Raw genomic sequence first — 13,542 nt, 5'->3', positions numbered from 1 at the left:
GGGGGCGTGGGTGGGGGTGTGTTGATGGTGTCGGTGGGGGGGTGTCGTGGGTGTGTTGTGGGTGTGGGTGGGGGTGTTGATATGTAGGGGTTTCAACATGTGTTTGCATGGAAAATGTGCGAACTTTGTGTGGTTTGCACATTTCTCATGCAAACTTTCCGGCCGCGGTAAAATCAGCCGCGGTCAGATCACGTAGATCCACCCTGATAAGCTTTATGCACAATGTATGTAGCAGAGGAGAGGCTTTTAAGGCACGAGAGATCCGGAAGAATAGATGGCATAGACAGGTCTTTGCCTCTAGGATTCAGAATATAGAAGCAAAGGTAGCAGGGGCTGTAGGCTCTCTTCCCCTCGGAGTCAAGTCGGGGATAGCACCTTTTCAGAGCTACACATGTTTCCCTGTGGGAATTCAAAGCATTGTAATTCATATCCTCTTATTCGCTATTCAACCACCAAGTTGATGGAATCATCTTTAATTGTTCTCCCTTGGAATGAAGTATCTCCCTGCCCTCAGCTCTGAAACATTTCGAAGAACTGCATTGAGGGAAGGGCATGTTCTTAAAAAAGAAGCAAAACAAAGAGTTAATGGCTGGAAGGTTTAGAATGAATCTCAAACCTCTGCCAAATGCTCCGGGCAGCCCTCCCGGACACCGTTCTTCCCCTGCCAAGCCATTACAGGAATGGAAAAGACCGATTCCCAAAGTGGCAGTCCAACCAGGACTGCTAGGTCACAACCCTTCTGCAGGAGACCACACGCATCTTAAAAAAGAAGACCAGAGATAATGGAACAAATTAGAAACTGATCATGGTTTTTAAAACTGTGACATCGTGCGTCTATACAATCTCATTCGTTTTTATTCCTTAAAGCCTATTTTCAGTGTGCAACATTGTCTAAGCAACCCTTCCAATACGTTTGCCTGTTCCTAATAAGACCTTTTTATTTAAGTGTCTTTAAGTCTGCTAGATAGGGCTATCTTGGCAGAGGTGTTAGTGAACATGTGTTCTAAGGTAGGGAAGAAGCAGGCAAACAAATATGGAAACACAGGACAGAAGCAGAAAAAAGGGGGGGAGGCAGAAGTGAAAGCTGTGAAGGAGTCTGGGAATGAATAGGTGAGGTAAAAAGGAAAAAACAAGGAGTATAGTGACACCCCGCCCCCCGATAAAGGTAAGGCCGAGAAGAAGTGGGGGAAGATGTATGAAGATAAGGGTGTTAAACCTCATGTTGGTGAATCTTAAGGTCGACATAAACCCATACACTCACAAACTAGCTGCCAATAGTAAACCGGCTGCCGGGAGGGTCCAGATGTTTGGAATCAGCAGGGCCTCTAGTTCTGATGCAGGGAAGAGCCTCAAGGTTTGGAGGCCTGCTGCCACCACAGCAGATCTACCCTCAAGAGCAGGCTGCTTCATGCCGCCGGGAACGCAGCATTGACTCATGGAGCAGCAGCACCCTCATTGCACTGACTTGCTTCATCGCAGAGGTGGGCGTCCTTCATCAGGTCCTCTACCTACTGGACAACAAGTGGCCAGCGCCTGCCATCCCCCGCTCTCTGCCGCCATTTATGCCCAATGTTTTTATTATGAATCATGTTCCACTTCCGGTATTGCCAGGACATTGCCAGCCACTTATATACTTCCCTTGGAGGATAACCTTGCCAAGAGTTTAAAGAGGAACCTAAAATATGTTACAGTGCAAAGGGATTTGTTTTGGCAGCAGATCACTGAAGTGAGATAGTGAACCAAGTTAGTGAGCACCGCATATAGAAACAACTGCATAATTTAATATAATGTTTCTTTTAATGATAATTTAATTAGTAGCTCAATTCCAGTGTCATGCATTAGCAATATCAGTGGGCTTGGAAGTTGTTAGAAATCTCACTAACAAAACTAACTAAACCAACCAAGCCTTATTTTCAAAGAGATAGAACAATTTAATAAGCCAACACATATTACAGAATAACAAAGCATTCATTAATCGTCATTAGCTCGTTTCAAACATATGAAAAAGGGGCGTGGCCGTTTAGCAGGTGGGCGGGGCATCAAGTCCGGTTTTTACATTTAGCAAACGTGGTAAGACTATGTACACATGGCAACTTGCGCAGCTCCCAGCAATTCCCAGCAGTGGCTGGCAGCAGCATCTGCCTAGTGCCCCTTTCCTCTGGGGTCCTCTCTGGCCGGCCTACTTTTCATACTGTGAATAACGAAGGACTCATTTATGTTAAACATCTGGTACATCTGGCACACACGCACAACCTAAAGCGAACACTTATTTGACTTAAGAAATTGTTTTTAATAAGTTATACCATTTTTGAAAAGCAGGTAATTCCCTTGCATTTTCTTGGGATAGCGGCGCCCATCATAGAATTGAAAACATTTCTGTAAAATATTCTTGTTTGTTTTTCTTATTGTCCTACGCATGGAGTTTTGGCCCAGGGCCAGAGTGCAGATATTGCAAGTTAGAAGTCATATAATATGTAAGATAACCATAACATGTTCAAGTCACTCTTTGAGGATGATGATGTCACAGAACTCAGTCTGACAGGCCTATATGCCTATGGGCTGCAATGCAGTGTAAGGGAGGTTGTTGACAGTCAGCACCACCACATCGAGGATTCAGTGATGGTGCAAGGATTTCTGCTGCTCCAGACGAGGAGCCATTTTGCTGCCACATGGCTTAAAGTGAGTTGATGTTTTAGGGCCCCAGCAGCACCCCCTGGTGACTTTCTGCTGGTAACACTATAGGCAGTCACCAAGTATTGCTTTACTTTAGCACTAGGCCCCGGGGGCATTACCGTGGGTGGTAATGGCCTGCCCTCGAGGGGCTTATTGCCATTAGTACCCTGGCCCGTTAGACAAGGATACTAATGTTTTTTTCCCGGCTGCGAGATGCATTGTGTTTCGCAGCTGAAAAAAAAGAGTCAAAAAGTGCATCCACGGGATTACATTGTGGTATTGCTCGGAAACGAGCCAATCCACATGGTGCGTCTACGGGATTACACTGTGGTATTGCTCGGAAATGAGCCAATCCACATGAAGTGTATCCCATGGATTTGCCACACTGGGTACTAATGTTACGTAAGCACTTAGATTAGGTTAGATGTTCCAAGGTTTGTTTGTTTGTTTGTTTGTTTGATATAGCACTAGTCCAAAACCCTCAGGTAGCTGGGCACAGGCAATACAAGAATACTGAAGAACTTCGTTACAGAGCAGTACAGGGATACTTAGGAACTTGGTTACCGCGAATACAAGAATACTTAGGAGCTTGGTTACAGAATTGGTGTGCATAGTATACTTAGTTGCAGAGCAATAGGAGAATACATAGCAACTGCATTCAGAAAGATAGTCATTTAACAAAGGGGAGGTAGGGGAGTGCGGGTCAAGGCAAAGGTGATAGGTCATAAAGGAGGGAAGTCAGGATTTGATGTCATTAGCTCGTAGCCAGGTAGTAACTTTCCGTCTAAAGCTAGGGTAGGGCTGATCAGTTCTAAGGCCAACAGGGAGTCCATTCCATGTTTGGGCAGCTATAACTGGGAAGCTAGAGCCGCCAGCAGAACTCTTTTTGTATCTGGGAACCATAAACTTGTGGGCATTGGTCAGTCACGTGGGTCTGTCAGACGTTCTTTTAGTAACCCTGTCAACAAGGTAGGGAGGAGCTATATTGTTAAGACATTTAGAGGTAAGAGAGAGGTTTTGAGAGTTATCCTGTCTCTGATTTTGAGCCAGTGTATTTTGCTGCGAAATGCCGAGATGTGCTCTCTGATCGGGATATTTAGCGCTGCTCTAAGACCGTTATATTTGAGCCTTTGTAGTTTATCAAGAATGTATTTATTGGATCCTGCATATAGAGCATTGCAGTAATCCAGTCTGGATAGAATAAGTGCATTGGCAAGAGTAATGCAGCTGGTATCAGATAGGAACGGGCGGCAGGCTCGGATCAATTTACAGGTGTAGGCTGTAGAGGATGCTAAGACATTAATTTGTTTCTTAAATGTGAACGCTGAGTCGAGATAGACACCAAGGGTTTTGACTGCAGGCATCACTTTGATGACATTATTATCAATGTTAAATGAGTCATAACTAGGGTTAAGCTTTTTGATAGCCGGCTCTGAGCCTAAGATCAGAAGCTCCATTTTCTCGTCATTCTGGCAGAGGCCATGGGATGCCATCCATGCCTGAATGAGGAGATATATCTTGTATACTAAGGCCGAATCTTCCAGGTAGTTGCCCGAAAATGGGATGAGGATTTGAGTGTAATCAGCATAATTGGTGTAGATGACACACAGTCTGTCCAACCTGTCAAATAGAGGCTTAGTAAAGATATTGTACATGGTGGGGGATACGCATGACCCTTGTGGGACACCACAGGTGACTTGTATGGGGTCGGCAGCTGCTAGGGGGAGAAGACTCTCGTACGGTTGGCAAGGAAGGATTGTATCCAGGTTATGGCATCACTTGAAAAGTGGGCAGCGGATCTAAGATGATTGCATAAAACTGCATGATCTACCAGATCAAAAGTCGCCGACAGGTCAAGGAGGAGTAGCATAGCTGTTTTGCCATTGTCCTTCAGCTCGTCAATTTGGGTCTTGAGGTCAATCATGTTTCTATGCCGTGGAGGGGACGGAAGCCAGATTGTCTTGAGCCTAATAAGTTGTTGATTTCCAAATAGTCCTGAATTTGTAGGTAAGCTACTCTGTCAATGATTTTAAGTAGGAATAGGACTGTGGTGATGGGTCTATAGTTCATATGTATAGTTGGTTCTAAGGTTTGTTTTTCAAGCAGGGGGAGCACCCAGGATTGTTTGAGATTGTTAGGCACAAGGTTTGACTTAAAGGATGCATTAATAGGTTTCGAGCTAAAGGGGGCTAGATCTCTTGCTGCGTCCTTTATGATTTGGGCTGGGCAATTGTCACCTTTACAGTTAGAGGGTTTTAGTGAGAGTATAATGTTTTCTGTTTCAACTATAGATATTTCTTAGAAGCTAAATAGGTGAGGGGTGCTGTTAGGAGGATTAACTAGTAGATGCTGCTGTGGTACAGGTTCAAGGATGCTTTTTTATTGGCAATTTTAGTTTGGAAGGAGCTGATTTTGCCTACTAGGGCCTTTTGTATTTTAGTGCACCAGGGCTTGTCTTTGGGGGTATTGTCGAATTGAGGTATAGGTGATTCAATTTCTCTAAGGATGGAGAATAATTCCTTGGTGTCTGATTTAGCCTTAGATATTCTATCAATGAACGTGTTTTTTTTGTGCTAATGATTTCCTTTTTGTAAAGATTAGAGTGGTTGGTTAGCTTGATTTTGTTCTCTCCAGTGGGTGAGTGGCGCCATATTGATTGCAACTTTCTTTTTTGAATCCTTAGTTCTTTCAAGTGTGGTGTAAACCAATTATTCAAATGGGATATTTGTATACTTTTGCATGTTTTAAGAGGGGCTATGGTGTCAAGGGCCTTAGTCATGGCACTATTGAATACTTCTACCAACAGGGTGGGGTCTGCGTTGTTAGTTAGATGATCAAGAGAAGGGAGAAGGTGAGGTAGGAGATTTTCTGCCGTGATCTCTTTTTTACATCTAGTAGGGAGAGGCGGTGCCTTGAGTATCGGTTTAGGATGGACGAGGTCAAGTAGGGTGGAAAAAGAGATTAAGTGGTGGTCGGTCCAAGGTTGCGGTATTTTATTAGTGATTCTAATGTTGCAGTTCAAATCAGCAACTCAGTCTAGAGTCCTACCTTTGGCGTGTGTGGATGTGGAGACATTTTGTGTCGCTTGTTTAATTCTGATGGTCTCCTCCTGTCTCCTGCTGCAACTCCTGATGGTAGCCCCTGCCTGATGGTATTCACAGCGTGGCCAGTTTGAAAAATGGTTGACAGGCAGGAAAAGGGCTCTCAGCACCAACAGGTCTACATTGACAGGATATCTCCTGTACAATTCGGGCCCTACCAGCTCATGAATCTGAATGGGCTGTCAACTCAGGAACTGGCATCTCATTAATGTAGAAGAGCTGTCAGGCCACCAGTGCTCTGAACAGTGGTAACAAATAAGAGGGTACGTTTTGTCTAGCTATGAGGAAATGCAAGCACATCATTTTTATTGGATATGCAAAATTAAAACTGTAGCGGAAAGGGATCTTGGCCAGGATAATCTAGTAAAATAAATAATGATTCATTCAGGATCTGATTGTGCTCAGTTGTTAGAAATACCTGGATTGCTAGAGGACTAATCATCGCAAAGCATCTCCACAACTGAAAGTTATGACATCATTTCAGAAATTTCTGCATTGGACTCTTTAGAGAAAGTCAACTTGAGTATCAATGATACAAAATAACCTATTGACAATATATGGGGTGATACATTGTACATGTGAATATTGTTCAAAATAATGTGCAGCATACTGAGATGTTACAGTTTGAATGGGGGATATGATGCATACAACCTGAAGATGGAAAGGACCTCAGCGTGGCATTGGTATCAACTACGATTTCATTAAGTTTGCTTTGATTCAAGGATTGCTTTTGTTCATTTGGTGCTAAAGAGGTTTTCCGTTTATATCGTTTACAGAAAGATTTTCTAAGGTTCATCTGATTTATTTTCCCAAATATAAGAAAGACTTCATAGAAATAGACGTGTCTTTTTCCAGTGCTACTGACCATGAGAGAAAGTCAAACACTGCTAATTTATGCCTCCTCGTTGTCAACAAGCCACCATTTTTGATGAGGCCCTGCAACCCTACACCACCTCTCCAGCAGGTGCCCAAGCCCCCCCTGGGCTCCTCTGGGCTAGAGATTTAAGCCCTCGCATCCTGAATGCCAGAACACAACACTACCCCCAGAGGCATTAGTCTTGGCCAGAGGACATTTTAGTTTTTAAATTTGAGAGGTCTGATTTTCATTAGGCTAGTGACAGACAGTTAGCTTGGGGCAGAGGCATGGATAGCTACTTTCATGTTTTTGCAGCAGGGTCAGTGTCAGATACATAGTTCTTGAATGGTCATGATCACATCAGACAAACGTGAAGGATAGGAGATTGCATGCTTAAATAGAAGTTTCCATGCCAGAACACTTAATATTACATAGGCCAAATAGCGACTTGACAATTTAACCATTTTAAAACCTGCATTGTTTTCTAGAGAAAATGGTAGTTTATCATGTCCTACATAGTTCCACTTCCAGGAAGGTAAGCACCAATCTTTTGCATCATGACCTATGTATTTCTGTTAATGAAATAACAATTCTAATTGCAAGCTGGTGATGTAAAGTGGTCATTGGGTTTCATGGTTACCATCCCCGTCTTCATAACAAAGCATGTCTTGTCCTCTTCTCATTGAGTTGAAGCAGAGGGGAGCTTGGGAGGTCGTCAAACTTCAGACCCAACGCCGTTCTCCAGTCTGACTGCTGAAGATGTAATCTCGCCCTGAAACTAGAGACACAATTCACAGTTATTTTATTTTCAGATCACATTGTCAGCAGCAATTTTCTACTCAACCAACCAGTTTCAACAGAGGTCCAAGCACGAAGATCCTTGGACCTCTGTATCCCAGGTAAGAGCAGTAGTCAGGAAGCGCGAGGCAGTGAGCAGAAACATGATCCAGTTTTCCTATCACTGGACTTAAGGCAGCAAGGGGTCGGAGGGGCAAAGGAGATCTGGGAATATGCCTGACTCCAGCAGCAATTCTACAGAACCCTTTTAGCCCTCATATTAGACAACCTGCTGAAGGAGGACGATGGGAGCACCTGAGAAACTAGCATGACAACCAGGAATATCTAGAGCTAACTGATGTAACTAACCAGTGGGACCTGTAAAACAAGTGTTTCCGATACGTGAGGACGTGTTTGACTAATTGACACTTGAGGGAGTACCACAGAGAAAGCTGGACCGTGGTAATTTGTTTGAACTGTGTGGAATACAACACAAAGATGCCAGTTATACTGCCTACACCCGAGACTTGGGGAATGCCAGACCCTGTATGTGATGGTCCACTCATTGTTCAGTCTACAATAAACTGAGGCTTTGTCTGTGCTCAGAGCACTTTATGCAAATGCCCACAGTTGGGGCTGATGGAAATCCTATTCATCTATGAAACAACATCTCCAAAAAGTTAGTAGTGCAAAGCTCCTCTTCTGAAGATGATGTGAAGGCATAATTAAATATGCAATACAGTGGTACACAGTAAACAAACCTGGTCTCATTACCAGAATGGCTGTAATTCTGTAATTCTATTTTTTTAATTACCTCTAAATGTATTTACTGTTATCGCCACTCAATTCAGCAGATTAACGAATGGTGTTAAGGCATTGTTCATCCCCATTTTTGGAGGCCCTAGGGATTTTTGCATATTAACCGTGAGTGGTGATTTGGCTGCAATAAATCTGTATATTTTTAGTAAAGTGGAGGATTGACCTCTAGTGATGTGCTGGAGGTAAATCCTCCACTTCACCTTCAAAGTCTGAATTTGGTGGTATTGTAAAAATTGCAGTAATTATTGTACTTGCAAATAAAGTAGTGGTAACAGAATTACTGCCAAAAATGTACCGCATCACTGAACTCGTAATGAGGACTAATGTGTGGAGTCTTGACCATCTAATAAAAATAAAATATGAAAAAATGAATTATCCAGTAATCATCTTTCTGTGGCTTGTATCTGCTTAGATTCACGTGGTATGCATAGGCCTCCATCTAGTGGCTGTCTCAGAGTATTGCATCTTGTTTTTTCAGATTCGAAAAAGGGCATCGACAGGGATATTGTCTCTATCCGACATGTACAAGGACCAGTGATTCTTTACCCATCAATGCCCTCGGATCGTTTGTTTTTCTGACATGACGTGTGTGTACTGTGTCAGTGTTGCCTTGCTTTTGTAGTGAGCCTCAGCTCCCATGTGGGGAAGCTGGGTGGGCACATATGTTTCTAAGCAGACACAAGCCACCGAAAGACGATTACTGGGTAAGTAATATTTGTCTTCTGAGACTTGTGAATCTGCTTAGATGATCAGCTTAGAATCTGCTTATGTCAGCTACCTCACGGAGAAACTCATCTCCGGCGGCCAGAGCACCACCAGAAGCCAGCACATGTGCGGACTTGAAATCCGCTGCTGAAAAAAGGAAAGGACCAAAAAACAAGCCTTTGCTGCCTATGCCCCAAGACTATGGAACCTCCTCCATGTCGGCATCAGACTCATGACCATGTTCCTCCAATTCAGAAAAGATCTCAAGACCCATCTCTTCAAGGAGTCTCTCTTCCTCTGTAAAGTGCTCCTTTATGTGTCTGTATTGGTGTATATCTCTGTTAAGCACTGCTTCTCGAAGCTAGGTCCATGCTCAATAAATACCATAATAATAATAATAATAATAATAATAATAATAATAATAATAATAATAATAATAATAATAGGCTGCTTTTGATAGTGAAGCCTAAGGATTTTGCTGAGTCTGAGAGTTGTGTATCAAATCCTTCATTGAGCCATTGATGGACAAATTGTGTTTTAGTGGTCGGACCGATGAGGACTAATTCAGTTTTGAATGTGTTTAATTTGAGATAGGCTGTCGACTTCCAGGACTGCATGATGGCTAGGTAATCACAGAGATTAATGATGCCCTGCGCGCTATTTACTCTCATGTACAACTCAGTATCGTCTGTGTATTGATGGATGGCTCTATTGGGATCTTTGAGGAGAGTGCTCAGAGGCTGCAAGTGAAGGTTAAAAAGCATTGTTGAGAGGATGGAGCCTTGGGGGACACCACACGAGGGAGTCCTGGAGTCGGTTACAACGGAACGAGTTGAACTGTACGGCCTGGTGTCTGCCCGAGAGGTAGGAGGTAAACAAATTCAGGTCAGTGCCAGAGAATCCCATTCATTCAGCAACGAAGGAGAGAAAGATTAAGTGGTCAACAATGTCAAATGCAGCCAAGAGGTAAAGGAGGATGAGGAGGCATGGGTCGCCCTTTTCCATGATTTGGAGGACATCATCCACCATCTAGAGGGTGGCTGTCTCAAAGCAACAACTTTTTCCATGATTTTGCCAATAAACGGGAGACTCGTAATGAGCCGGTAGTTGGCCAGGTCATCAGGATCTAGGGTTGTTTTTTTCAAAAGAGGTTGTATGCGACCAGTCTTGATGGTGTCATGAAGTTGCCCTTCCCTTTTTTAAGGGAGGCTTTAATGATGCTGAGGAGCACGTTGAGTGCTAGGCCTGTCAATTGTTTAATGATTGAGGCTGGGATTATATTGTCAGAGTAAAAAGTAGGTTTGAGGGTGGCAATCATTTTTAGGAGATAGTGGGAAGAGAGAGAGAGGAGAGAATTTGGTACAGAGGGGAAGTGTGCCTGCCGCGGTGCACGGGGTGCTAATGCTGTGAGATGTTTATTCGATTGTCTCACCAATTTTGTCTATTTTTTTAAATAAAAAATGTGTTGATTCTGTCACATTTTTCCTGAGTTGCAGGTACCTTAGGTGTGGGTGTGGGTTTGGAACACTGCTTTAATACTTCAAAGATGGCTTTGATCCTGTTAGAGGTTGCTGCAGTGGTGGTGTAGTAGTTAGCAGCCTTGGCCTCAGTAATCAGAAATTAGAGTTTTGAAGTTGGTGAGGTCTCCCGCGTTACAGTTTTTGTGCCACTGTTTCCCTAGGTTCTCTGATTGAGTGTTTGTTGGAGGCGAGCATGGTGTGTACCAAGGGGTGGATGGTTTGGGTGTTATCCCAGCTGATTTTTAGCGGGGCATACGTGTCCACCAGTTTCATAGTAAAGTTGTTGCATAGTTCTAGGAGGCCCGAGGCATTCCTTCTGGTGGGGAAGTCTGTAAAGTTTGCTTCTAGCTCATTGATAGGGAAGGTTTTTAATAAGTGGTGTTGGTGATGGCGCATTTAGCGTGACATTTGTGGGCCATAGTCGAGTGGGTGACTGCTAATGGGATGGCAGCGTGGTCAGACCAGTCTAGTGGGATAGGATATGCACAGATGAGGGGGGCCCTCCTGAGGAAGTCCAATTTGTGGTACTCTGTGTTTTTATTTATTGGGTATTTATAAAGCGCCTATACAGCAAACAGTGTTTCAAGGTGCCACAAGACTAAAAAAGGGATGAAGAATAACAAAAATGGTCCTACTAGGCCTTGTGTCATTTGAATCATGCAAGTGCAGTAACAAGAAGTAAAGAGGAGTGGGGAGAGGGGTGGAAGTGCAGGTCAGAGAGGAATGCGCTAATGCTGAGGTGGGAAGGGAAGTGCAGGAGGGAGTGAAGAGCGCACAAGTGCAGGAGGCATGGGGAAGAGGGCCCCTAGGCTAGGAGAGTGCTAAGGGGAGGCAAGGTGGACAAGTGCCAGGGAAATGGAGGGAGTGCAGGGAGAGAAGGTCCACATGCTAAGTTTGGGGACGAAGCTGGAATGGGCTCATTAGGGGTGCAGCACCTACCGGGCTAGTACAGGAGAAGGGAGCCTGGTGGGGCAAGTGCAGGTTTGGGGGGATCATGGGAGACCAAAGTGCTGGGGTAGCCTGGGAGAGGAGGGCCTGGTGCCCTGTATGACTCAGAAAGAACCAGGCAGCGAGTCAAAAATGTGGTAGAGGAGAACATTAGCAGCGGAGGGGGAGAGGGAAGGAGGAAGAGAAAAGGAAGGTCTTGAGAAACTTCCGGAATTTAAGGAGATCTGGCTCAAGAAGGGCAGGGAGGCCATTCCAGAGGGAGGCTCTTGCAGAATAGATAGATCTATCCCCCACTCTCTGCTTTGAAAAAAACGTCTGATATGCAGAGAGTGGAACTAGAAGACTGAAGGGCTATCGCAGGGAGGTAGTTAGGGAGAGAGAGTTGGATGCAGCGGGGTCCCAGGCCACAGAAAGCCTTGTGGATGGCTGAAGACGTGGTCCCTGGGCTTGATGCCAAGGATAAGTCTTGCAGTCCTATTCTGGATTGATTAAAGGGGTTGAAGTGAGGAATTAGCAAGATTGAGGAAGAGGCTGTTGCAGTAGTCCAGCCTAGAGAGGACCGAAGCTCTGGAGACATTGAGTTTCTGTGGGAAGGTAAGGAAAGGGAGAATGCCTCTGAGGAGGTGCAGCTGACACCAAGGTTTTTTGCCTCACAAGATGCTTATGCGAGGGGACCCATGGAGGGTGGCCAGAGAGTAGGAGGGAAGGAGGTAGCTGGTTTACCAATGAGAAGGATCTCAGAATTACTGGCATTAAGGCAGGGATCGTTAGCAGCATGCCTGAATAGCAGTCAGACAATCAGAAATGAGAGAGGAAGACAAGGCGGCCGTGGAGGGAAGCTATTCTCCCTACTGGGTGATTCACGACACCCAGGGGCTAATTTTAACTCCTGCTCACTGAATCTTAATTTTGAAACCTGGTAGTCCTTTTAGAGGGGAGCTCTTTTGTAATCAGGCAGGGTGAATTCTATGTGCATCATACTGCTAGAGCATCTGCTCCGCATGTGAGTTCCGGTAGGAATCTCCCCAATGAGTGAGCCAGGGTGCTTTCTGGACATGGATATCTTTTTGGGGAGGCTTCTGAACTGAGTGAGACATATTTGTGGAAGGGCAGTGTTATGGGGCATTGGTGTTTGGTGATGCACAGTCTATTCTATGGTATGTAGTTCTCTGAAATTATATCCTTGGTATGTAGTTCTCTGGAGGCATCCATAGTGTGTGGAAGCAGAGTGAGTTAATAGAAATACAGTTCTTTTGGAGCTTATGCACTGAGCGGAGCATTCTGCAGTACGTTACATGTAGTCCTCTATGTGTTGGGGAATTTGTTGTATGTGAGGTAGGCTGTCCCTTGTGACGTACAATGCTGCATCTGCATTGAGAAGGAACAGCTAGTCGGCACATAAAGTCCTTTAGAAGATTTTAATTAAGTAACCCACAGCACACTATTGGATAAGTGCTCTAATGTGCCATTATGAGAGTCAGTGCATTCTGGGACATATAGTTCTGTGGGGACCCTTGAATAGAGGCAGAATGCTTTCTGGGATATAGAGACCACTATGTGGGCTTTTATACTGTGCAAGATGTTGCATTCTCTGATATGTAGTCCTTGATAGAATTTACACAGTGAGCAATTGTGGTACCAACAAACAATCATTTGTGAGAACCTATTCTGAGTGAGGCTAAATGAATGCTTGTGGTGATATCCGTAATGAGTGGTATATAATGTATTATGGTCAATATCGTTGTATCCTTAAGTTAGCAGTGACTGATGCAGAGTACATTTTGGGAAATTATATCCTTGGGTTTACACACTCTGCTAGTCAGAACTTTGAATACTTTTTTAATCTTATGTTTGAACGTCTGCACCGAATATGCAGGGTGAATTCTGGGAAAAGTCTTATGGTCCATGTGGACTTTGTGAAAGCATAAAATGCTGCATGGGTTTGGAGTACCTTGACATATGTTGGCCAACCTTGGCATGTTATCGGATCATGTGAGGCAGTGCTTAATATACAAGTCTGTAATTGGCATATGAGCAGGTGTATGTATATAGGTACATTATGGCTATTCCTGGCACAGACAAGTGAGGCTGAGCATATACTGATGGGTGTATATAGCTGCACCTGGATGCTGATGCAGCACCT

The 13,542-nt window shown here is 44.2% G+C and overlaps 1 long non-coding RNA gene across 1 annotated transcript in view; it reads right to left on the bottom strand.

Annotated features, from left to right (window-relative positions):
* Positions 1-864: 864 nt before the first annotated feature.
* LOC138566623 (uncharacterized) overlaps positions 865-13,542 on the bottom strand; it is a 40,734-nt gene continuing 28,056 nt past the window's right edge. Inside the window, exon 3 of the long non-coding RNA XR_011301983.1 lies at positions 865-7,408. This is a non-coding gene — a long non-coding RNA (uncharacterized lncRNA). The remainder of the gene's footprint in view (positions 7,409-13,542) is intronic.

Source organism: Ambystoma mexicanum, chromosome 2p (genome assembly GCF_040938575.1).
Source record: "Ambystoma mexicanum isolate Mex_15411 chromosome 2p, UKY_AmexF1_1, whole genome shotgun sequence".
Lineage (NCBI taxonomy): Eukaryota > Metazoa > Chordata > Amphibia > Caudata > Ambystomatidae > Ambystoma > Ambystoma mexicanum.
This window is presented reverse-complemented; position numbering and strand designations above follow the sequence as displayed.